Source organism: Arvicanthis niloticus, chromosome 24 (genome assembly GCF_011762505.2).
Source record: "Arvicanthis niloticus isolate mArvNil1 chromosome 24, mArvNil1.pat.X, whole genome shotgun sequence".
Classification (NCBI taxonomy): Eukaryota; Metazoa; Chordata; class Mammalia; order Rodentia; family Muridae; genus Arvicanthis; species Arvicanthis niloticus.
In genome coordinates this window covers 38,873,039-38,899,826 of record NC_133432.1, presented here as the reverse complement: position 1 = coordinate 38,899,826, position 26,788 = coordinate 38,873,039, and the positions used below count along the sequence as shown (strand labels likewise).

General features: G+C 39.4%; 1 pseudogene; it reads left to right on the top strand.

The window, feature by feature from the left end:
• Nucleotides 1-1,257: 1,257 nt before the first annotated feature.
• Nucleotides 1,258-20,098, top strand: LOC143438177 (vomeronasal type-2 receptor 116-like; annotated as a pseudogene).
• Nucleotides 20,099-26,788: the final 6,690 nt, after the last annotated feature.

The following is a 26,788-nucleotide window of genomic DNA, read 5'->3' as shown; positions in this document are numbered from 1 at the left end:
CTCATGGAGTGGGCATTACATCCAATCATATATTAGCAGGTCACTTCCAGTCTTTTTGCCCCCACTGCACCAGCAAATCTTGTAGGCTTGTCACCACTGTAGCGTGGAGGGTGTATAGCTGGGTTGGTGATTTTACCTTTCTCTTCTAGTAGCATGCAGAGTACCTTCCACTAGTCCATAGGGGTGAAGGTTCCAAGTAAGCATCCTTTCCCATGGCCTTAAAGGCTAAAAGGAATAGCTCTTCCTCACTTTCCACAGCCTCATGACCACTTCCATTCCTCATTCCTGACAACCACATCTGTTTCATTTATTATGGTATGATTAGCTCTGAGTAATGGGTGAAGTGTATTCCCCAGAAAGAGAGATTGGAAGTAAAATAGAACAGGCAGAAAGTCAGTTTCAGGGCAACAGCAACCATCAGCACATGTGAGGATCAATGGCCTGGTGATGATCCTGAGGCAGGAACTATGTCATACCTACCATACAGCCATGCTGGACCCGGCAACAGAGTCCCAACTAGACATCTCTCATCTAATGAAACTCCAGTGTGGGAAATGGGTGAAACTTACTCTATGTGTTGGCTAAAGAGGCCCCATAGGAACCCCCAAACAACCCAGGCTACTTCCAGGGCTATTAGTCGTTCTCCACAACCTGATGCTATGACCTTATTGCTGAGGACAACACCTACACAACTCATTGACCATGGAGATTGGGAGCTGGTGCGGATGAATGAATGAGAGACAGATAAGAATGCTGCATTCTGACGCCATGGTAACTTCGTAGGTTTCTCTTACATTCACAAGCAATTGGAGGAAAGGAATTATTTTTCTACCTGTTTGGTGGGAAATATGCTTCTCTGGACAAAACATACAAGAAACGCAGCAGATAGGTCTTTTTTCTCGTAGAAATTTCCAGAATTTCCAGAAAATAAGCCAATATTTTGCCTGCTTCTTCAATTCTTAACGTTACATGAGGATTTCAATGATACTTCCATCATCCCTTTTCAGAGAAGCTTCCTATTCCAGTAGATGTGATTAATACTTAGACCTGCAACTGGTCATCAGCTTGCTGCTCAGCCTAACGCTTTACATTCACTCCCCAGGATCTATATGGAAAATGGGGAGAGCCAACACTCACTGACTGTCCCCTGTGCTCTTATTTGTATGCATATAAACATACATGCAAAGTAAATAAATAAAAATTTAATAAATTTAGGGCCGCAGAGGCAGCTCAGTGGTTAAGAGGCCTGACTACTCTTCTGGAGGTCCTGAGTTCAAATCCCAGCACCCACATGGCTTTTACAGAAAACCTCACAGCAAATTGGAAGTTTCAGTTTAAACCTGGGGTTGGGTTGGTGAATTGGAACTACCATCCACAAGTAACTGTGAAGGTATTCTATGGTGATATAGATGACTTGCTGTATTTTTGTATGAAAAATAAACTCATGTCAGCCAGATGGATGGTATGGATCATGGCAAAGCACCATTTAGTATACTTAGAGTCAATATTCTATAAGAGGAATAATTTGATAAACCTTTTCGGAGGAAGCTTCTTATTTTCTAAGAAGAGAAATATCCCTGGGTTCAAGAGTTTTCTAGAAGTACTTACACCCTCCCACTACCCAGGAGATTTTTACTTCTATAAATTCTGGATTGACAATTTTGATTGCTCACCTCCTACTTTGCTATGTGGACATCATAAACCCTGCCCACTAAATATTACTCTGAAGATTAAAGAAGAAGAAAATGATGTAATGAGTCCTTCGGAGACCAGCTATTCCATATGGAATACAGTGTATGCAGTGGCCCATGCCATCCATAAAATGCTTTTGAGAAAAACAGAAATAGGATCTCATGAAGATAAAAAAGATGACATGTTTCTTCCTTGGCAGGTAACCCTCCATCATAAGCAAGGGAAGCATTTGGGAAATTATTCTATTAGTAAGTTACTAAGGTCAAGCACATAACACATTTTCATCTTATAACTAAAAGAACAAGGAAAAGCAAAAGAGACTTCTTTCACAATGGGTATGTATGCATTTATAACTATGGTGCATGATTTTAGGATAGATAGATTTTATTTCAAGATATTAAATTTGAACATAGTTCAACAAGTGTTTCCCTAGCTTGAGATGAAATTTTTAAAGATATTCAAATATAATTAATGTCAAAATATAGCAAGTTCCATAATCAAAATTTACACATTTTCATGTAATAAGCCTGATGCCATAAGATATAGACATGGTGACTGTATCCAACAGCAGCCATTCCACATCTAATATAATCTATATTCAATAACCTAAAACAATAGAACCTTCTGTGAATAATAACAGATGTCTATACTAGAATCAAAAGTACCTGAGAAAATAATTGCTTTTACACATTATCTACTCCTAATAAGGTAAAATGAAGGTGAAACCCCAAACTGTCCTTCCATCAGAAACGTTACAACATAAAGAGTGCTCATGAGTGTCGGCCATATCCCAAATATTAGGAATTGATATGTTTGGGTTTGAAACCAACCAGATATAAACTCCTTTACACTCATGAGCCCTGATTATGACCTTCAAATAGGTTATCATCAAGAAAATTGTTGAACGAGTCAAATGAATTTTCTATTCAGTCAATGATAAAGAGATGAAAAATGAACTCTGAATGTTTAGTGTACTGTGTAATTTTTAGTATTATGGAAAACAGTAACATTTAACATAGAGATTGACACACTTGGGGAACAGGAATCCCAAAGATGTGATATTAGATAAATTGGTATCACTTTTGTACAGATAACTGCATACCTAAACAACTCTTTGTAGCATGAGTTGTTATTTACTTAACACAACATTGGATCTCAGAAGTTGAAGTATTAAACCATTGTATTGATTTAAATGTGTGATTAAATCGTGCTTGAGGGATGACTCAGCAGTTAGAGGCACTTGCTGCTCTTGCAGTGGACACAAGTTTGGTTGTTAGCACACACATGGTGGCTTACAACTGTCTGTAAGTACAGTTCCAAGGAACCTAACTCACTCTTCTGCCCTCTGCAGATATCAGGTATGCACTTTGGGTGCATAGCTACATGTAGGCAATACACAAAAATAAAAGTAATAAAAATCTAGGGGCCACAATGGTTCTGTGGCTAGAAGCACATGCCCTTGAAAAGACCCAGGTTCTGTCCAGAGTGCCTACATAGCAGCTTACTGCTGTCTGTAACTACACTTCCAGGGGTCCAACACCTTCTTATGGCCTTTACATGCACCAGACAGTGCATACAACTCCATGCAGGAATGCACTCATACTCAAAAACAAAATATCTACAAAAATAAAAGAATCTTTTTAGAAATCTAGTTAAGGACGCTTGGATTTTAATTTTGTTTCACATAGTGTTCATACCAAAGTTGAAAGGTAGTGCTGTAACCCAAACAAAATCAAGACAGACAGTGAGTATCTTCAGTTCATGAAGTATAAGGAACATAAAAATATCTACATATATAGTCTGCAATTTTCGTGAGTTTAGAAATTTGCAAAAAGTCCTGCTAATATTATCACATAAAGATGGTCTCTATATATACATGTATACTTATTTATCTAAGTAACCATAGAAACATGTATTCATTGTGATTCATAAGAAATGTAAACATATTAATAACTATACACACAAATATACTGCTGCTTACATTTTATCCCAGTTTCCAAAACATCAATGTTTTTTAATTGGAGACAGTTTTTCTGGTGCTGGGCAAAGAAACAGGGCCTTGTTCCTACTAACAACACAATCCATATGTTGTTCCATTGTAAAGTCCTCACAAAAGGGAGGAACTCCCCCCACTCAAACCTCGGGAATTTATGGCCACCCAATAACTCATAAGACACCGAACTTGATGTAATCAGCAAGAGGTATATTTCAATCAGTATGCTGAGGTCAAGACCCATAACCCACCCAGGGGCAGTAGGGTCTGACCCCCTAGCTTTGGAGGTGGAGGGAATTTAAAGGCAAAGGCCACAAGGAAAAAAAACACAAGGGGAGTGAAGGGGGGTTATTGGAGAGTACATGTGGAAAGTCCCAGCCCACTATTTAGTTTGTGACAGGGTCCAAGGAACAGTCATGGGGAACATTTTGTATAGGCTATTCTCACGAGCCTATTCATACTCAACCATCTATCTTGTGGTCAGCCAAGTTCCTGAAACACGGAGCTCACGACCAAGCTGACTTGATTCTGCTCAGCCTGCTAGGAGTTTTTGAAAAATTTTAACTCTTTCACCATCCCTTAGACAACATTTCTATTTGGATTTGGGAGCTCCTACATTAATTTCGTGGTGAGGAAAGTTCATCTCACTGGAATAAATATGCACCACTCATATCCAAACAATGTCTCTCTCCAGCTGCATCCATTTCTGAGGAAAATTCAAGTTACAAATGCTGCTGGGGACCAAATAAGTTTTGATGAGAATAAGAAGCATGTGGAAAAGTATGACATACAAAATGTTGCGGAATATACTAAGCAGCATGCACTTTCAGTTACAGTCGGGGAGTTTGTCTCCAAGAGTCCACAAGGTCAAAGCTTGTTCATCAATGAATCTCTGATTAAATGGCCAAGCGATTTTAATCAGATCTGGCAAAATTTCAACATTTAACATGTAAAGAAATATTTGAAAATACTAATGAAGATTGATTGATTGCATGGTACCTCTTTGAAATTTGCAAATTATTTCTACATTCTAAGACCTTAGCTCCATTGTGAGCGTGTGTGTGAATGTTCATGCATGGGAATCCATGTGCCTACTGAAGCCACGTTCAACACTGGTTACCTTATTCAGCTGCTCTCCCCTCCATTTTAAAACAAGATCTCTCTCTCTCTCTCTCTCTCTCTCTCTCTCTCTCTCTCTCTCTCTCTCTCTCTCTCTCGTTTGCTTTCTGATTTTTCTAAATTCACAGCATGCCCAATACTAGCTCCTTGCCTCTGTTGCCATCAAGTTGGGATTACAGCCATATGTTTCTACACACAACATTTTTCTATCCCTTATGCATGACCAAATTCAGGGCTCACGCTTACGTAGCAAGCATGTTAAACACTGGGCCATCTCTTTAGCTCTGTTTGATTCTTGTAATGCAGAAATGAACCAGTCTTTGAGAAATTGACTTTTTGGTACACACAAACACACACACACACACACACACACACACACACACACATTGTTAGCTTTTTCCTATAGGTAGAATTAGTTTAAATTGAATTTCAATTTGTGTGTGTTCATTCATGCTGCACTGAATGTATAAATGAGTGTTCAGGGCTATATATAAGTATGTGTGTGTTTCTATGCATACACTCACACACATGCACACAAATTTATATCTACATGCACATAATTTTATTATAAATGCATGCTGATGCTCAGTGAATACTTCCATTTTACACAATTCATGTGTGGATATCCATAGTCCTTTAAGGTTGTGAGGTAGTATAAAAAATAAGTTCTGAATTTTGATACAAGTCATTTGTGTAATGCATATTTGTGAGCTGCCTAATATATGTGCTGGGAGCTGAACTCAGATTTCTCTGCAAGAGCAGTATGCTTTCTTAATTCCTGAGCCAGTTCTCCATTCCCATATACCTGTTAATATAGATATGTTTATGAGACAGAAACTGAGTCCAAATCCTGGCAAGAAGGAGGCCTAAGGGAAGGATGTAAATATTCCCTACCACACTCAATTTCGAAAGTATTAACAAACTAAAGTTGAGTTAGAACAATAGTGTGATTAACCAAGAAGGTAATCGGTGAAAATCCTAAGTGACAGTGTCACTACTGTTTGAAAGAAAAGGCATGGCACTATTCTGAGCGTGGGGAATCAAGGATGAAATTCACAGTAATGGATCAAAGTTTGGTGCCTATGGAATATCAACACATGATGATTTCAGGGAAAGCTGTGACCATCCACCAATGGCCAAACCCTCTTTCGTGGGAAAAGGCAGCCCAGCTAAGGGTAAGGATCCAAAGGCAGGTGACAGAGTCAAAGATAGCCTCTGTTCCTGCTGTTACGGGTCTCACATGAAGACCAAGCTGTGCATCTGTTACATTTGTGTAGAGTGCCTAGGTCTATCCCATGAATGCTCTCTGGTGGGTGATTCAGTCTCTGTGAGCCCCTTTGGGCCCTCTTTCTCTTTGCAACAGAATCAAAGGGGATGTTTGTTACTACAAGATGGAGAATATAAAAGTAGAAACAGAAGAGGCAAGAGTGACTGGGTTTGTATCTGACAATTGAACTATTCCATCCTTCCAACAAGAAAAGAGTTCTGGCTTATTGCCTCTACAGAGAAAATATAGTTATTCTGTACATTTTACAAAGGCTAGTAGAAGTAAGTTACAATGTTTTCACCTTAAAGTAATGTTGAACATTAGACATTGGGAAGTATGCTAACTTCAACTCTACATTCTATACTATCATATAAAGACCTCACAGTTCTATATAGATATGTGCATTTTCCATAGGTTATGTGCATTTAAGTTGTTTTTGCTTCAAAATATTTTAAAGTAATGTGCAACATTATGACCAGTTTTTCTGTGTTGCCCTCAGACTCCTCAGTCTGTATGTACACAGAGCTGTGGTCCAGGGTTCTGGAAAATTCTACAAGAAGAAAGACCTGTCGGCTGTTTTTCTTGTGTGTTTTGTCCAGAGAAGCACATTTCCAACAGAACACGTAGAAAAATAATACCTTTCCTCCAATTGCTTGTGAACATAGAAGGAGAATGTTAAAAAGAGACCATGGTGTCATATTGCAGCACTGTTCTCCCTGTCTCTTTCACCTATCCCCACATCCATTAGTAATCAGTGTTGATGCAACACAATATATAAAGGTTTGAGTGACAGTTCTCATGGTATTGTGTCATCTACACCCCTACTTCCAAAACCTGCCTTTTATCACATGAAAAGGTCATCTCAGCTCTTTCAGTGATCCATGCTATAGGAACCCAATGTGCAATTGTCAATCAAGGCTAGCTGTGTATTCCTCAAATTAAAAAATAAAAAATAAAACCACAATGATCCTTATCAGAAATCATCCCATAACAAGTATATGTGGGACTGTTTCCTAAAGGTTCCACCCATGGAATTAAGTTACAACACTCACAGCTGTCATTTTGAATATCAAAAATAATAGAAAAAAAAGTCCTTGAGAATTCTTTTGAAAAACAAGTAAATGAAGCTGCCTGATGATCTTGGTCTGGAGTTGTGGTCAGCCCTGAGAACACATATGCAAGTCTATTATGAACTGAGCAGGCTGTACTTATGAACACACACACACACGCACACACGCACACACACACGGTCTTATTTTTCATTGATTGTTTTTACATGCATATATGGATACATAAAAGTTATTAAATATAACTGGTTGGTCTATATGACAGAATTTTCATACGTTCTCAGGGCTGACCCTTTGGTATCACATGTCCAGTCGGCAGATCAGTTCTTGCTATCTAAGCATTTTTGGTTTTCTCTGGGGTTTTGGATGTTTTGCTTTGGTTGGTTGTTTTGTTTTTAAAGATCTTTAAGTTTTATTAGTTTTTACTTTATATCTTAATCATTGCTTTCCCTCCCTCCTCTCCTCACTTCCCTCTCACTTCCCCCAGCCCTATGCCCCTCCCTTTCTCCCCAAAGAATGGGAGGTCTCCCATGGATATCAACCCCCTTGGCCTATCAAGCTGCAGTAAGACTAGGCAGATTTTCTCCTTTTGATACTAGACAAGGCAGCCCAGTTAGGGGTAAGGATCCAAAGGCAGGCGACAGAGTCAAAGATAGCCTCTGTTCCTGCTGTTACATGTCCCACATGAAGACCAAGCTGTGCATCTGTTACATATGTGTAGAGTGCCTAGGTCCATCCCATGAATGCTCTCTGGTGGGTGGTTCAGTCTCTGTGAGCCCCTTTGGGCCCGGGTTGTTTAATTCTATAGATTTTCTTCTTCTTTTGTTGTCTTGTTTTGTTTTTGTTTTTTGAGACAGGGTTTCTCTGTACAGCCCTGGCTGTCCTGGAGCTCACTCTGAAGACCAGGCTGGCCTCGAACTCAGAAATCTGCCTGCCTCTGCCTCCCAAGTGCTGGTATTAAAGGCATGCACCACCACTGCCCAGCAATTCTATAGATTTTCTTGTGCTATACTTGACCTCTTGGCTACTTCAATCCTTCCTCCCTCTTTTCCACAGTGTTTGACTGTGGGTGACTGCATTTGTTTCCATCAACTGCTGAGTAAGGCCTCTGAGAAGACAGTTATGCTAGGATCCTGTCTCCAAGTGTAGCATAATATCATTAATAGTGCCAGGGTTAGCCTCTCCTGGAATGGGTCTCAAGTTGGAACCTCTTGTTCTTTGTGTAGGTGTGTCTGTTGCTGCTGGCCTGGTACAGTATCTCATGCTTAGGCAGTCATTTTGGTGAGACTTACAGATATAGTTTCTAATATTAATAGGAGATAAAATCTCAAAAAAAAAAAAAAACCCTCCTTGATACTCTGATTCTTACAATCTTTCCACCCCATGGTCTAATGTGTTTCCTGGGCTCTAGGTGTAAGAATTGTTTTGCAGCCTTACCCACTGGAGCTGGTCACCACAACTCTGCATTTTGATTGGTGCATAATGTTCACCATCTGTTGCAAAGAAAACTTTCCTTGCATACCTGTGGATATGAAGGCAAATGTTTACAGATTCATGTTAGAGATTGTGCTGGTTTATGAAATAGTGGTTGTAGATTCTCCTCCAATAACCATGACTTCACTAGCTCTGACATAGGTTTCAGGTACAGGCATTTTTTCTCTGTTTTGAGAAAGTCTTGAGTTCAATTTAGAGAGATGTTGGTTACTACCAAGCTATGTGTGCCACTTCTCCACCCTAGCATTACTGCTCCCTGCTGGTTGGTATGGTTCATAGTTGACATAGAAAGTTAGACTGTTGGCTGCCTCCATCCTTCAGAAGCTTACACGATGTCTTCTGGCATCATGAAACCTAGTCTTCAGGGAAAGAACATTCAGGTCAGTTCCAGGGCAGGGGTCTCTGGGCCCTGTTCCAGAAATATCTTCAGCAAGGATAAACAAGGCTGAGAGTAGTAGGCTGTGTCTTTTAGGAGCCTTTTGGACAACCCTGACAAACAACTCTGAAGAAAGATGTCTGCGTCTGGTACTAGGGTTTTGTACATAGTCTTAATCTTGGGGGAAGGAAGATCAGCCCAGATGATAAAGGTTTACTAAAAATATATTGTATAAGAACACTAAGTGTATCATAGGGTTCTTAGGTAAATATTATTAGTGTGAGCCTTTGCAGCTTTTCAGAGATCCTTATTAATATTTTATACTCCTCCCCCTTATTTTGTATTTACTTACCTCTTCCATCCCTAATGTGCCATCCTTTCTCCATTTCCCAATCAGACTCCTTATCCGTTTTCTAGACATCCTTACTGTTATTTTACTCTCTTCCCTCCTGCAACTGTGCTGTTTTTTTCTTGTCCTCATAATTTCCCCATTTAGGTCATGTCTTCTCTTCAGACTATTCTTCCACAGCCTCTTGCTCCTGCAATGGTTCTATTTATTTCCTGTCTTCTGTAGATTCTTCAAGATATGTACTCACATCTGAAGGTTTGGAGCTCAGATAGCAGAAATATTTGCATTTCTGTATCTAGGCTTCATCACTTAATCTGATTTTTACTAGTTCTATCCTTATAACTACAGAGTTCATGATTTTACTTTTCTTTGCAACTCCATAGCATTCCATAGTGTATATGTGGCAGTTTTATGATCCATTTGTCATTTGTGAATCATTGAGATCCTTTCTATTTTTTAATTAATCATGGTATTCATTTACATTTCATATGATATCCCCTTTCCCGTTTACTCCTCCACAAACCCCCCATCCTATCCCCTTCTCCTTCCTCCCCTTTGCCTGTATGAGGGTGCTCCTCTACCCACTCACCCACTCCCACCTCACCACCCTAGCATTCCCCTATACTGGGATATCAAGCCTCCACAGGACCAACGGCCTCCCCTCCCATTGATGTCAGATAAGGCCATACTCTGCTACAAGTGTATCTGGAGCCATGGATCCCTCCATGTATATTCCTTTGTTGGTGGTTTAGTCCCTAGGAGCTCTGTGTGGTCCAGTTACTTGATGGTGTTCTTCATATGGGTTTCAATGCCCTTCAACTCCTTCATTCCTTCCCCTCTAAGCTCTTCCATTAGGTCCCTGGGCTCAGTCCAGTGGTTGGCTGTGAGTATCTGAATCAGTAGTTGTCAGGTACTGGTAGAACCTCTCAGGGGACAGCTATACCAGGCCCCTGTCAGCAAGCACTTCTTGGCATCAGCAATAGTGTGGGAGTTTGGTGTCTGCAGATGGGATGAATCCCTGGTTGGCCGTTCCTTCAGTCTCTGTTCCATTTTTTGTCCCCGTCTTTCCTTTGGATAAGAACATTTCTGGGTTAAAGTATTTGAGATGTCCCTCAACTGGGACCCATGCCTATATACTGGAGGTGGTCTCTACAGGTTATATCCCCCCTTTGTTGGGTATTTTGACAAAAGTCATTGCCATTGGGTCCTGGGAGCCTCTCACTTCCCTAGAGTCTAGGACTTTCTAGTGGCAATTCCAGCTCCCCATCCCCCAGTGCTACATGTTTCTATTCAATTTCCTGATCCTCTGTACTTCTCCCCTGTCCCTTTCACTACCTGATCTTGTCCCCCTTTTTCCTCCCCTTCTTTTCTCCCTCCCACGTTCCTCTCTCCCTCTATCTTCTGTGATTCTTTTGTTCCTTATTCTATGTAGTATTGAAGCATCTACACTTTGGTCTTCCTTCTTCTTCAGCTATGGAAACTGACGGGCACACTACTCAATGACAACTGGGTCAAAGAAGAAACAAAGAAATAAAAGACTTTCTAGAATTCAATGAAAACGAAGGCACAACATACCCAAATGTATGGGACACAATGAAAGAGTGCCGCTGAGAGGAAAGTTCATAGCACTTTATGAAGAAACTGAAGAGATCTTGTACTATCAATTTAACAGCACATCTAGACAAAAAAAAAAAAAAAAAAAAAAAAAAAAAAAAAAAAAAAAGCTCTAGACAAAAAGAAGCAAACACAGCGAAGTGGAGTAGACAGAAGGAAATAACCAAAATAAACAAAGAGAAGAATACAAAAAAATCAATGAAACAAAGGGTTGGTTCTTTGAGAAAACCAACAGACACAATATCCAAATTGACAAAATCAGAAATGAAAACCGGGATATAAAAACAGACACTGAGGAACATAAAAAGTCAATAGATCTTACTTCAAAAACCTGTACTCCACAAAATTAGAAAATATAAGTGAAATGGACAGTTTTCTTGAGAGAAAAAAAAACTTACCAAAGTTAAATCAAGATCGGATAGTCTCCCAAGCAAAAAAAATCCCAGAACCAGATTGTTTTAGCACAGAATTCCATCAGACCCTCAAAGAAGAGCTAGCACCAATACTTCTCAAATTATTCCACAAAATAGAAACAGGAGGAACACTACCAAATTCATTTTATGAGGTCATAGTCACCCTGACCTCTAAACCACACAAAGACTCAACAAAGAAAAAAATTTTCAGACCATTTTCCTTATGAACATTGATCCAAAAAATAATCAAATAAGTACTTGCAAAACTAATCCAAGAACACATTAAGAACATCATCCACCATGATCAAGTAACCTTTATACCAGATATCCAGCGATGGTTCAACACACAAAAATCCATCAATGTAATCTTCCATATAAACAAACTGAAAGAAAAAAATAAATGATCATCTTACTAGATTCTGATAAAGTCTTTGGCAAAATCTAACATCTCTTCATGATAAAAAGTCTTGAGGAGATCAAGGATACAAGGAATATAACTTATAATATAATAAAGAATATAACTTATAATATAATAAAGGCAATATACAACAAGCTAATTGCCAGCAAGGCCCTTACCTAAACCTAATAAAGGCAAAATATAGCAAGCCAATAACCAACATCAAATTAAATGGAGATAAATGTAAAGATATTCCACTAAAATTAGGAAGAAGACAAGGTTGTTCAATCTCTCCATATCTATTCAATATAGTAATTGAAGTTTTAGCTAGAGCAATAAGACATCTAAAGGAAATAGACAGAATACAATTGAAGATATGATTGTATGCATAAATGACCACTAATATTTAATCAGGAAACTTCAACAGCTGATAAAAACCTTCAGCAATGTGGCTGTATATAAATTTAACTTTAAAAAATAGACCCAGTAGCTCTCCTATATACAAATGATAAACCGGTTGAAAAAGAAATTAGGGAAACAATACCCTTCACAATAGCCACAAATAATAGACAATATCTTGACATAACTCTAACCCAGCAAGTGAAATACCTATCTGACAAGAATGTCTAGTCTTTAAAGAAGGAAATTGAAGAAAATATTAGAAACTGAAAAGATCTCAGATGGTCATGGATCAGGACAACCAATATAGTAAAAATGGGCATCTTACCAAAAGCAATCTACAGATTCAGTGTAATTCCCATCAAAATTCCAACACAATTCTTTAGAAACATTGAAATAATAATAATACCCCACTCCATATGGGAAAGAAAAACCAGTACATCTAAAAAAATCTTGTACAATATAAGAACTTTGGGGATATCACTACCCCTGATTTCAAGCTATACTACAAAGCAACAATAATAAAAACTGCATGGTATTGTCATAAAAACAGACAGGTTGATCAATGGAACCAAATTAAAAACACAGAAGTAAACCCACACACCTATGGACACTTGATTTTTGACAAAGAAGCAAAAACTATGAAATAGAAATGAAAGCATTTTCAACAAACATTACTGGGATAACTGGATGTCTGCATGTAGAAGATTACAAATAAATGTATATCTATCACCCTGCACAAAACTCAAGGCCAAGTATATCAAAGACCTCAACATAAAACCTGATACACTAAATCTAATAGAAGAGAAAGTGGGAAATATCTTTGAATGCCTTGGCACAGGGAGATAACTTCCAGAATGAACACCAATAGCTCAGGCACTAAAATCAACAATAAGTAGGATCTCATAAAAACTGAAAATCTTCTATACGGTGAAGGACACTGTCAAAGTGACAAAATGTCAGCCTACGGGATGGGAAAAGATCTTCATCAACTCTATATCTGACAGAGAGCTGATATACAAAATATATAAAGAACTCAAGGAAGAAACCAAACAACCCAGTTATGCAATGGGATACAGATCTAGATAAAAGATTCTTAACAGAGGAATCTCTATAGCTGAGAAACACTGAAAGAAATGTTCCATATCCTTAGTCATCAGGAAAATAAAAATCAAAATAATTTTGAGATTCCATCTTATGCCTGTCAAAATGACTCAGATAAAAAAATTCAAGTGACAGCTCAGGCGAGGATGTGGAGCAAGAAGTACACGCCTCCATAGCTGATGGGAATGCAAACTTGTACAACCACCTTGGAAATCAATTTGGTGGTTTGTAACAAAAAATTGGGAAAGGTTCTATTTCAAAACCTAGCTATACCACTCCTGGGCAAATACCAGAAAAGGCTCCAGCATACCACAAGGGCACTTGCTCAACTATGTTCATAGCAGCTTTATTCATAATAGCAAGAAACTGGAAACAACCTAGATGTCCCTCAACTGATGAATGGATACAGATAATCTGATACATTTGCCAAATTAAGTATTATGCCACTATTTAAAACAATTACATCATGAAACTTGCAGGCAAATGGACCAAATTCATCCTAAATGAAGTAGCCCAGACTGAAAAAGACAAACATGGTTTGTACTTATTTATAAATGAATACTAATCATAATATATAGGATAATTATACTACAATCCATAAAGCTAAGTAACAAGAGGAGCCCAAAGAGGAAAGCTTGAATCTCACTAAGAAGGGGAAATAGAATAGACATTAGGAGTGGATGAAAAGGGGGACTGGTTGGGGTGGGAGCTAATGGGAACATTAAGGAGAGGAGGATGGGGGAAGTACTGGTATAGGTGGTGACATCTCTGGGATAAGCTATAAACCTAAGACAATGAAAACACCCAGGAATCTATAAGAGTGATTCTAACTAAGACTAGCAATGGGGGCTATGGATAGATATCTGAAACAGATATCTTCTGTAACCAGAAAGATTTCCAGTGAAGCCATTGAGACACCAACCCAGCCATGAAACTTCAACCTACAGTGTTTTTCCTGCCAACAGATGTTCAGGGGTAAGAATAGAACAGAAATTGATGGAAGGGCCAGCTTGAGACCCATGCTGGGAGCCCACTCCGGACACTATTAAGGATATTCTACTGTACATGCAAACAAGAACCTCGCAAAACTCTCATCAGAGAGGCTTCATTCAACCAGCAATTGATGGAAATAGATGCACAGGTCCACAGGCAAACACTAGGTAGAGGTCGGAGAGTTCTTCAGAAGAAGGGGAGGAGGTATTGAAGGAACCAAAGGAGCAGAGGACACCACAACAAAATGCTATAGAATCAGCTGGGCCCAGAGGGCCTGACAAAGACTGAACTGCCAACCAGAGGGCATAGATGAGTCAGAACTGCTTGATTGTAGTGAATGATGGTTTTGATGTTATTATTGGATTCAATTTTGGTTATTGGATTCAATTTGCAAAAATTTTATTGAGTATTTTTGCATCAATATTCATAAGTGAAATTGGCCTAAATATTCTTTCTTTGTTGAGTCTTTGTGTGGTTTAGGTATATACCAAGGCTAGCTGATATATCAAGGCTAGTTACTATCCATGGGAAGCCTCCCTTTTTATCAGGATAAAGGGAAGAGGGGTAAATGGGGGGAAGGGATGGAAGAGGGAGGGACTAGAAGGGAAAGAGGGAAGGGAAGCTGCAATTGGAATGTAAAGAAAATAAATTACTGAAATTACTGAATTTTTAGAAAATAAAAAGAATAATAGCCATATTGCCAAGGGCAATATACAGATTTGTTATAATCCCCATCAAAATAACAGCACAATTTTCCACTTAAGTGGGAAAATTTCAATTTCATCTAGAAATCAAAAAAAAAAGTTCAGGATGTCTGAAATGATGCTGAATAATATTCAAAGAGTACTGGTGGTCTTGCCATCCCTAATTTCAGGTTTTATTACAGAGTTACAGTAATAAAAATATCATAGTATTAGCAAAAAACCAGACATGTTGGTTAATGAAATTGAATTGAAGACCAGGATATAAACACACACACACAGGCACATTTGCTCTTTTATAAGGAATCCAGAAACATACACTGGAAGAATGATAGCATCTTCAACAAATTGTGCTGGGTGAACTAGATGGCTGTATGTAGAAGAATGAAAATACATCCATACTTATCTCCCAGCAGGTATACTAAACCTGACAGAAGAGAAAGTGGACAGTAACCTTAAATTCTTTGTCACAGAAAAGTACCTTCTGAACAGAACATTATGAGAGCAGGCACTAAGATCAAGAGAAAGTAAATGGAAACTCATGTTGTTGAACTTCTGTACAGCAACCAAAACATAATTCAGGCAAAGTGGCAGACTACTAACTGGGAAAGGGTTTTTAGCATTATACATTTTATAGAGGACTATTATCTAAAATATATAAAGAACTCAAATTAAAAACAAAAAAGCTAAAAACACTTGATCAAGAAAACAAATAAACCAATTAAAATGGGCTGTAGAAGGAAGCAGAGAGTTCTCAAATGATAAAACAAAAATGTCTGAAAAACATTAAAAATTTGTTCAACATTTTTAGTCATCTAAGAAATGCAAATAATATCCACTTTGAGATTTCATCTTACGCCCATCAGAATGACCAAATCAGTGAACCAAGCAAAAGTACTTGCTGGTGAGGCTGTGAAGAAAGGAGAACAGTTATCCATTGGTAGTGCCAATATCTATAGCCAAAACAAAAATTGCTGTGGCAGTCCCATAGGAAGCTGAGAATGGATATACCTCAGGATGTAGCTATACTACTTTTAGGCTATACAGAAAGACCACAACATACTACAGAGATACTTTCTCTGTGCTGTTCATTGCTACTTTACTCAGAATAGCTAGAAATTTGAGATAGTCTAAATATATATCAGTAGATGAATGGATAAAGAAAATGTGGTTATTTACACAATGAAATACTATTCATCTGGTAAAGAATAAAATTATGATGGTCCCAAGTCAATGGATTGAGCTAGATGAAACCTGAGGCAACCCAGACCTCAAAAAAGTTTCTTTCCTTATATATGGATGCTAGCTATCAAGACTTCAATATGTGTACTATAATAATAATAAAAAACCCACTGCGATTGTGTACATGGGAGCATGGCAAAGTAGCAGTAGGAAGAAGAGGATCTCCCATGGAAGAATAAATATAATCTATTATCATTCAGACATGGCAGGGTTAATTGGGGAGGAGGATTGAAGAACAGTGTAGGAGGGACAACTAACACTAAGTGTCATTTGAGGGGGTCATGTGGAAACCTACTATTATAGATACGGCTTAAAAATAAAATATACGTGAAAGAAATCTAAATCTAAATGGAGACACTAAATATTAAGGGTGACAGTACCCCAACTTCTGCCATCAAGTAAACCTCCCGTTCCTGAACGAGTTTCATATTGTTGAGTTGTTGGCCAAATGAGGCCAACTTGGAAAACCCCAAGTATCACAGGCTATTGACAAGGTTGTTTACAACCTGTGGTAAGCACCACTGCTGAAGACAGCACTTACGTATGTCATCAAACATGGAGAAGTCAAGCTGGTGCCTAACTAGAGGCTTCACCTTACTGATTATCATTTATGGTACTAGAAGGTACTCTGCACGCTACTGAAAGAAAAGGCAATCATAATATCTCCCTGATACAAGCTCTGTGACCTATAGTAGGGACCTGTCCGCAAGACACACTGGTGAAAATGTCACAAGTGTTATTGGAGGAACCAACCACTTTCTGCTGAACTTAAGGTTCCATGAAATGTAACCCATACTGGACACTGCTAATGTGGCCAGGGACCTGACACTAGATATGTCATGGATCTAGGGGGAAATAATACACAGTTATTATCCCAAATGAACATAGCAATATTGACTCCTTATGGCATATTGTCATACCAGTAGATCAGTAACTGGCTCAGTCATCTCCATAGAAGCTTCTTTTTACAGTTGTTAAGAACAAAAAGAAAGACCTCAACCTGAACAATGTATACAGAGTGATAGATTTTGGTTTGGTCTTTCTGTCAATTGTAATGCTAAGTAAGGGCCTTCCAAGACCTGAAGTCTGCACATAGACCTGTGACTCTGCCCCCAAGTTATTTCTGATTGGTAAACAAAGATGCCAACAACCAACAGCTAGGCAGAAGAGACATGGGTGGAGTTTAGGTTTCTCAGGCTTCAGGTAGGAGGGGAACCAGGAGGAGAAGTTCCAGGAGGAGGAAGGAGAAGCCTCCTTGGGTTAGGTGAGTCAAAAAACAAAAACAAAAACAAAAAACCCAACATGGCCATGAGGTCTGGCCAACTGGAGTTAAAAGCAGCCCAGATGAAACATAGTAAGTAATAACTTGGGGTTATTGATGGGAAAGTCGATTCTAGTAGCGTAGAGGGTAGCTATCTGCCCAGCTCTTGTGCTGTTTAAGGCTTGTTGTAAATGTAAAGGTTGTGTGTGTCTCTTATTTGGGAACTAAATGGTCAAAGGTGAGGTAGAAACCACAGGTCAGGATTAAATAATTTCTAAAGCAGACTTTGGACAACTTGTATCTAAAAGTTTTTATGTCTTAATCAAAGCTCTCTCCCTGAGGATTATAGATTCATGGAGAAGAGGAGGCACAAAGACTGTGAGAGGCAGAATCGATGGATGACATCAAGGAAATTGTCTTCCATCCACAGCAGAAATAATGTACATATGAATCCACAGAGAACATGGCTACATGCACACGACCTGAACAAATTCTGTCAGACAGGTTCCAGTAGTCAGCCAAGGAGATGTCCCCTAACCAAGAAGCTGTCTACAATGGACAACCACTGTCAAAGGAAAAGTCAGTTACTCCAAATGGGTAAAAGTGCTCTTAATGGGTATTAACCACATTGGAGGACAGACCCCACGTTCATTTGTAGGGATAATTACTTGTACATTGTTTGGAAAGCATCACACATCAAAAAAAAAAAACAAAAACAAAAAACTGATGGCCTGTTAGCAAAAGGCAAGAAGTAGAAGGTGAGAGTTAAAGTAGAGACTGAAACTCTGGGAGATAGTCAGAGGCCAGAGCACCCCGCTTGGCTCTGAGGAACTTGTATGCGTGAAACTCAGGAAAGGTAACTAGCCATGTGGTAGACATAGAACAGTTTAAACTGTTTAAGTTACAAGCTAGCTGGAGAACACGCCAAGCTTACGGCCTAGGCAATTATTTATAAATAAGTACGCTTCCAAGCCATTGGGGGGAACTGGGGTGTGAGTGGGAAGGCTCATGGTTACACACACCATTACATAGCCTACAGAAAATGAACTCAATGGTATTTTTGTAGACATTTTGTCTCATTTTGAGAGAAAATTTGACATATGTGTATATATATATGTATATATTGCTTGTTTAACTTGAATTTTGGTTTTACAGATTAGTGTCTGTGTATTTCCTGTGTTGGGAGATAGCGAGAAAAAGGACGTATATAATTTGTGAGGAAGGGAGGACATAAAAACGGAGAAGAGCACATGGCAGGAGAATGAGCTGGGGGAGAATGTAATTGGGTAGGAACGGAGAAGACTAAGAAGAGCACATGGTGGTGGAGGATGGGAAGAGAGTTTTGATCATATTAGTGATCATTGTACGTATTTAAAGCCTCAAAGAATGAATAACAATACATAATTTAAAAGTTATATGAAGGATTTCTTGACAGTTAAGTGTTATCAAAACATGAGTACAAAACATTTAACTTCTGTTGCCCTAAACAGTCATAAAACTGTGAACACAAGGCTTTCCACGAGGTAAACAAAACAGACAGTAGAAATGAGATTTCAAAAGAGTTCTTGTCTATCGTGACACTATAATGAAGCTGAATGTGCCAGGTTCATCACAGCATTGGAAGACTTTCTTCATACATTGACTATAGAATGAGTAAATAATTATAAAATATGAAATCTTAATTTACTTCCCTCAACAGATCAGCAGAAGTGTACCGCTTGCCTAATTCAAGAGTACCCGAACCCTGAGAGAAACTACTGCCTGCCTAAATCAGTGACTTTCCTGTCCTTTGAGAATCCTCTGGGCATGTCTCTGGCCTGCACAGCTCTGGGCTTCTGTCAGCACAGCTGCAGTTTTGGGGATCTTTCTCAAGCATCAAGATTCACCCATTGTTAAGGCCAATAACCCCATGCTCAGTTACATCCTGCTGGTCTCCCTCCTCCTCTGCTTCCTGCGCTCCCTTCTCTTCATTGGCCACTCAAACACAGTCTCCTGCTGCGTATTGCAACAAATAATGTTTGCACTTGCATACACGTTGGCTCTTTCCACTGTTTTGGCTAAAACTGTAACTGTAATTCTGGCTTTTGGGGCTATGAAACCAGGAAGAGCAATGAGAAGGCTGTTTGTTTTAGGCATCTATGATGCTGTTATCCCCATCTGTGTCCTGATCCAACTTATTATCTCTGGAGTCTGGCTGGGAACCTCACCACCCTATATTGACACGGACACATACTCTGAACATGCTCATATCACCATTTTATGCAACAAGGGGTCAGTTACTGCTTTCTATTGTGTGCTGACATACTTAGGGACCCTGGCCCTAGGGAGTTTCCCTGTGGCTTTCCTGGCAAGGAACCTTCCTGACACATTCAATGAAGCCAAGTTCCTGACGTTCAGCATGGTGGTGTTCTGCAGTGTCTGGGTCACCTTTGTTCCTGTCTACCAGAGTACCAAGGCCAAGGCCGTGGTGGCCATGGAAGTCTTCTCCATCTTGGCCTCCAGTGCAGGGCTGCTAGGGTGTATTTTTTTTTCCCCTAAGTGCTACCTTATTCTAAGAGAACCTGATAAGAACTTTTTGAAATATTTTAAAAACAAAAGACACTATATAAAAAAATAATCGTTTTGATGAATGAACAAAGTCTCTCTAATAAAATCAATTAGTGTGGTAAAATGAAATTATTGACCTGCTTTTCGTTCGTTTTTGTTACCTGTCTACTTAAACAAACAAATAAATGAGCACCTCACTGTGTCTCACATGCAGACAATCTATTCGGAATACAAACTATTGCTAAGAACAGATTTTAGTAAGTTATACATGTTACCTATTCATTTGTAGACAATATAAATATTCAAAACAATACCTGCCAGTAACTAAGATTAAATAATATATGAACTAAAGATTTTTCTATTGGTCTTTATCTTTTGGAGGATAACAGAGCTTTGTGTGATAGTTGATATCTTCTATGGGACACACATAGCAGTGGCTCTCTGGCAAAGGTGGCCTGAACAACTGTACAGCTACTCTGGTAATCAGTGTGGAGAATTCTCAGAGAAGTAAAAATAAATCTACCAAATGAGATAAATAAATCTACCTGCTTGCTAAACCATTCCTTGACATATGCTCACAGGACTTGACATCTCACTCCAGCGACACTTGCTCAGCCATACTCATTGGTGTTCTAGTCAGAATGGGTAGGAAACGGGACCACCTAAATGTCCTTAAGCTGATAAATGGATAAGCAAAATGCCATACACTTAAATTGATGGACATAGAAGCAAAGATATTGATTTAGATAACCCAGATCCAGAAAACAATTGTGAGAGGTTCTCTCTACTCTAAGGTATCTAGCTCCAAATTTTCAGATGTAAGTGTTCACCCTCAACTAATGTTCAAACCAAGAAAGAGGTGGAGGAAGCAATTTGGGAGTAGAAAAGAAGGCTCCTCGTGATCTGATTGGGGGAAAGGGAAAGGGGTTACTCTAAATATAAACAAGGCAGATAGGTTCAAAAGATTGAAGTGGCTGTAATGACAGTAAATTTATTTGAACGACTCATGAACAATCATACTATAAACTACCTACCTAAAAAATACATATACTATATACTTAAATTCATCCATAAATATACAAGTGTAGTTAAATGAAAAACCCACAACATCACTTTAATAAACAAGGGTAATATTAATATATGCCAAAATATTTGTTATTAAACCCACATAAGTACAGTCCACCACTCACCGAAGGAGCTTTTCTTTACAATGATCATGATGGAAAACTACAACCAATTAAAAGGCAGACCTCTGGTGCCCAGGCACAGCCGCTGTATCTACCAAACAAGTCACACGGTTAAGGCTCATGCAGAACACGGGGCAAAAAGATTGTAAAAGGCAGAGAGTCTGTATTTTCTCTGAGCCTGTGTCTCCTAACAGTGTCAGAAGCTACATGCGTGTCTTACCAATATGCCTGCATAAGCATAAACTGAACGAAAAAAATGTTAATAGACATGCCAAAACGATCCGGGAACAAACCATAAGCCTCAAGCCACAGAAAAATCCACAGAGAACTAATAAAGGCTGAGAGTGGGCAAAATCATCTTCCCCCAGGAAGAGCCATCAGATACACAACACCAAATGATCATCCCTAAAAACAAAATACAAGTAAGATTATAAGGACCGAACAAGTTAGGAGCATATGTGCATGTGTACATGGATGTAATGATAATTTAAAGGGGAAAATGTTTGAATCTGAAGAAGAGTCAGGAGAGTTGCTTGGGAATGTTTGGAGGGAGGAAAGGGAAGTCAGAAAATGATGTAATTATTTTACATTAAAAAAAAAGAAATACTACTAATTTGTTATAAACATGAAGTTTCCAGATAAATGGACAAATTTATTTAAAAAAAAAATATTGAGTGAAGTAACCCAGACCCAGAAGTACAAACTTTGAATATTCTTCTCTTGAATATTCTTCTCTCTCTTCTGGTAGCCCTAGCTCCAAGTATGACTACATATGTATCTCTAGATGAAGGCTTTTGCCTTTTCTCCTTGAATCCTCTTTTGTCCTATTTGACAGATAGACTCTTCTTCTGTGCTCTTTTCTGGAGAGGCAATGGAAGGGAAATAGATCAGAGGGAGATCTGACGTGGGGTTAGCTGGGAGGAGTGGAGGGACAGGAAATGGTAGCATGGATGTATTCACTGTATGAGAGAAGAATCTATTATCAATTTAAAAAAGGGGGTGAGCCAAAGAGCTGAATTGCAGTATAATAAACAAAAGTACAGCAAAGAGAGAAAACACCAAAGTGTGCTTTCTGTTCATCATTTTTAAGAATCCAATGAACTATATTTTTTTTACTTGGTGTGGTGTAAGCTTCCTAGGGAGAGAAGTCACTAACATTCTTGTCCAGCTACGAACCACACAAAGGATCAGCATGATATAATAGCAGGAAAGGTGCAGTGGTGGCCTACATACCACGGTGATAAACAGCAGTTGTCTAATTAGACTTAAGACCTACTCAACAGTAGGTAAAGCACGACTAATAATGTAAACCTAGCTTCTTACTACTTCAGCTAGTTATGGATCTTGGAGGAGAAACTAAAGCCACCACTTTACAAAGTCAGCATAATCTGTAATAGCACTCCAAGCCTTTGTCCTGGTACCCACAGGTAAGTGTAGCACTCAACCCTCATAAAGGAAATTTCTTTTGGAACACACATAGACCATTACAGAAAACAACAACCAATCAAAATGAAGAGTTGTAGAGAGCCCTGTCCTAAGGATACATCTACAGTACAACTCCTAAAACTAAGACTAAGGGACCATTGCAGAAGAGGGCTAGTAGGATTCTAAGAACCAGAGAAACAATAGGTTGTCATGACATTGTTTCTCCCAGAAATGTCAGAAGTTGCATTTGTAAAGTCTCACTAGCATGACTGACTAAATATGATCTGAATAAGGATGACAATAGATAGTGTAACCTAGATAGGGGAAAGCCCACAAGGCCTCAAATCTACTAAAAGAACTACAGCAACTAAGACACACTGAGAGAGGGAGAGACAGCCTTCCCCTTGCAAGGGCATGACAATCAATAACTTAACACTGAATGATCAGTTCCGTAAACATAATTTCAAGTAGCATTACACAGACAGAGCAGGCTGTACTTCTGTATGTGTGTGAGAGTATATAAACACAGATATGTAGCAAGAGTTAATGAGAATACAGGCTATGAATTTGGAAGTGAGCATCAAAGGGCATGTGGGAGGTTTTGGAGTAAAATGTGTAAAAGAGGAAACAATGTAATTACAATATAATCTCAAAAGAAAGTATTATCAGTAAAATACTTTTGTTTATATTTACAGCTGATAAGTTTGGATGAGAATTGTATCTGTAAATTAAAGGACAAAAGGACAAGGTCAACAGATCTCTTAAAAAGAAGGAGGCAACTTAGGGTATTTTTTTTTCTGTCTTAATCATTGTTCTAGTGTGGTTTAGTGATACAATGATGGTGGCAACTCTAATTAAATGGAAACAATTAATTATGTCTAGACTACAGTTTGAGAGGTTAGTTCACTGTCATAATGACAAAGAGTAGGGTAGAATGCAGACAGAAATGGAACTGAATAAGTTGCTGGCAGGTCTACATCCGGATGCTATCGAGGGGCTTTCAGGCATCCCGCCTGAGGTTTAGTGATAAAGACATGGAGACATCTATATAGTTAAAGGTTGTTCTGCTGGAGCAGTCTCTCAGCTCGTCTCCAACTCAGTCTGACTTCTTCACCACGGTGTCTCCACGTGGCTCTCACTGCCCATTTTCCAGCTCTCTCCCATCTACCTTCTGTTTTCCTCTGTGTCTGTCTACATTTGGCTGCCTGGATCTTTGCTGGGTCTTTCTGCCCCAACTCCAAGTGGCCAGACCTTTATTATGTAAAAAAAACATATTAGTTACTCAAGTACTTGACTTTGTGAACCATATGACCTTCCCCAGGACAGTTTGCCTTTCCTTTTGAGCAGGTGAAGAAGTGATATATATATATATATATATATATATATATATATATATATATATATATATATATATATATATCTCCTGCTAGTCTGGTACCAGCTCAATTAACGACTGAAAACACAGGGACACAATTCTTCATAACTGCTAAGTACAATATTTGTGGATCATCTCAACAGAATCCATAGGCAGTAAATGAGAGAGAGAGAGAGAGAGAGAGAGAGAGAGAGAGAGAGAGAGAGAGACTGGCTTGGACTTCTGAAACCAGAAACTACCCCCAGGAACAGACTTTCTCCCAAAAGACCATACCTCCTAACCCCTGTCAAGCAGGGCCTAATGACGAAGCGTTGAGATACATGTACCTATGGGGAATATCCCTTTTCAAATCACCACAGTTTTTTATTGCGCATTCTTGACTCATTTTCTATTTAAAACAAAATTAAATGGCTCAAAGTGATTGTAGTAAAAATAGAAATAAATTTTAATGAGTTTTAAAAAAAGAGGTCTCACCCCAAAATGCAGCAAAATATCAAGAATTAGTAAATGTCTTTCAGTAATCATTAAATATTAATGGACCCAAATCTATAACAAAGATACAGAAAATAAAACATTCACTTAGAAAACAAGACCCGAAGCCCCTGCCAGCTAACTCGCCCGAAAGCATATACAACAACCGCAAACTGAACACCATTTCCCAACCTACAACTTTGTCTGCTTTTCCCAGGGCCAGAACTGAGATCACAAGATAGGCCCCTATTCTCCCAAGGCCCTGCTCACCACCTCACCAGAATGTACACCAAACAGCAAAAAAGTACACCCCATACCTTATGCTCCATTTCCAAACCCACAACTTTGCCTGCATTCCAAGTGGCCTGCTGACACCAGGGACAACCAGGTAGAACTCTGACCCAAGCCTTTGCCTGCCATAGTCCCCTAAAACACCCCCATCACCCTTAAAATGTACCCTACTTACTGGACTCCATTTTCCAACCCACAACCACACCCGCTGTCCTGGAAACTTGTTGGCACCAGAAATGCCCCACTATGGTTGAACTAGGGACTCCAGAGGCAAAATTTGCACCCAAAATCCCAGAGGTGACTCAGCTACAAAAAGACCTAGGGAGACACCTGAAGACTAGTAACTAGAACCTGAGGCCACTCAGGAAAGTAGAGAAAAGAATCAGAAACCAATGGAAAAGACACCAAAAAAAGCACTCACTCTTCCAACAAAGCTAAACTCAGAAATCAGCATAATAACCACAAACCCCAAATGGCTAGAGACCAGCTCAAGAACACAATAAACAACCAGGACAATGTGGCACCACCCAAATATAGCTATCCTACTACAGCAAGTCCTGGAGATTCCAACACAGCTGAAGCAAAAGAAAATGGTCTCTAATCCAATCTTATGAAGATAATAGAGTCCTTTAAAGAGTAAATGAATACATCCCTTAAAGAAATACATCTCCAATTGAATGTCCCTCCTTTCTATAGTAATAGTGTCAGGGTTTGTTGCCCACCCAGGAGATGGATACCAAGTTGGGCCTGTCACTGGAAGGCTTTTGCTTCAGTCTCTATTCCATTTTTGTCCCTGCATTTCTTTTAGCCAGGAAAGACTCTGGATCAATAATTTTGAAAGTGGGTTGGTGACCTCATCCCTCCAATGGCAGCCCTGTCTATCTGCTGGAGGTGGTCTCTTCCGGTTCCATATCTCCACTGTTGGGCATTTTGGCTAAGGACAACTCCCCCCATTTGAGTCCTGGGAGCCTCTCGCATCCCAGGTTTCTGGGACTTTCTAGAAGCTCTCACCACCCCTGTCAGTCACACATTTTTATTTATTCTCCTGGCCATCTGGGCTTCTCTTCGGTCTCCCCCATACCTAATCCCGCCCCACCTTTCCCCCTCCTCCCCTCTTCCACCCAGGTTCCTCCCTCCCTCTGCCTCCCTTCTAAGTGGGATTGAAGCATCCTCACTTAGGCCTTCCTTCTTGTTAAGCTTCTTACAGTCTATGGGTTGTATTATTGGTGTTCTGTATTTTGGGGCTCATATCCATTTATCAGTGAGTATATACCATGCATGACCTTTTGGGTCTGGGTTCCCTCACTCAGGATAATATTTTCTAGTTCCATGGATTTTCCAGCAAAATTCATGATATCCTTGGTTTTTTAAAACTTATTTGTTTTCATTATTCACTTTATATTCTGCTCACTGTCCCTCTTGTGCTCACACCCTTCCAAAATCCTCCTGTGAGTATGTGGGAGCCCCCTGGATATCCTCCCACCCTGGCACTTCAAGTCTCTGCAAGAATAGGTGCTTCCTCTTCCACTGAGGACAGACAAGGCAGCCCAATTAGAAGTATGTATCACACCTACAGGCAAAAGCATTTGAGTGGCTACTGTTCCAGTTATTTGGAATCAACATGAAAACCAAGCTTCACGTCTGCCATGTATGTGCAGGGAACCTATGTCTGGTCTGTGTATGTTCTTTGGTTGGTGGTTCAGACTCTGAGATGAGTCCAGGTTAGTTGTTGGTTTTCCTGTGGAGTTCCTATTCCTTTTGGGGCCCACAATTGTAGGGGTGGTATTTAGAAAATGACACCTGGTCTGGCTTGTTCCTGGACAGCCACCATGTTCTCGCTGCTCCTCTGCTCTGACCAGATCTCTGGCTAGCTAGATGCATTGGCCCTGGCAACTACGAGATGCCAGCATTGGCTCTGCCAGTCCCCCATGCTGCATCCACAAAGGTTGGCTGAACCCCAGACAATATCTGCCATCCTCGCAGTACCCAGTATAAATGAGACAAACTTAAT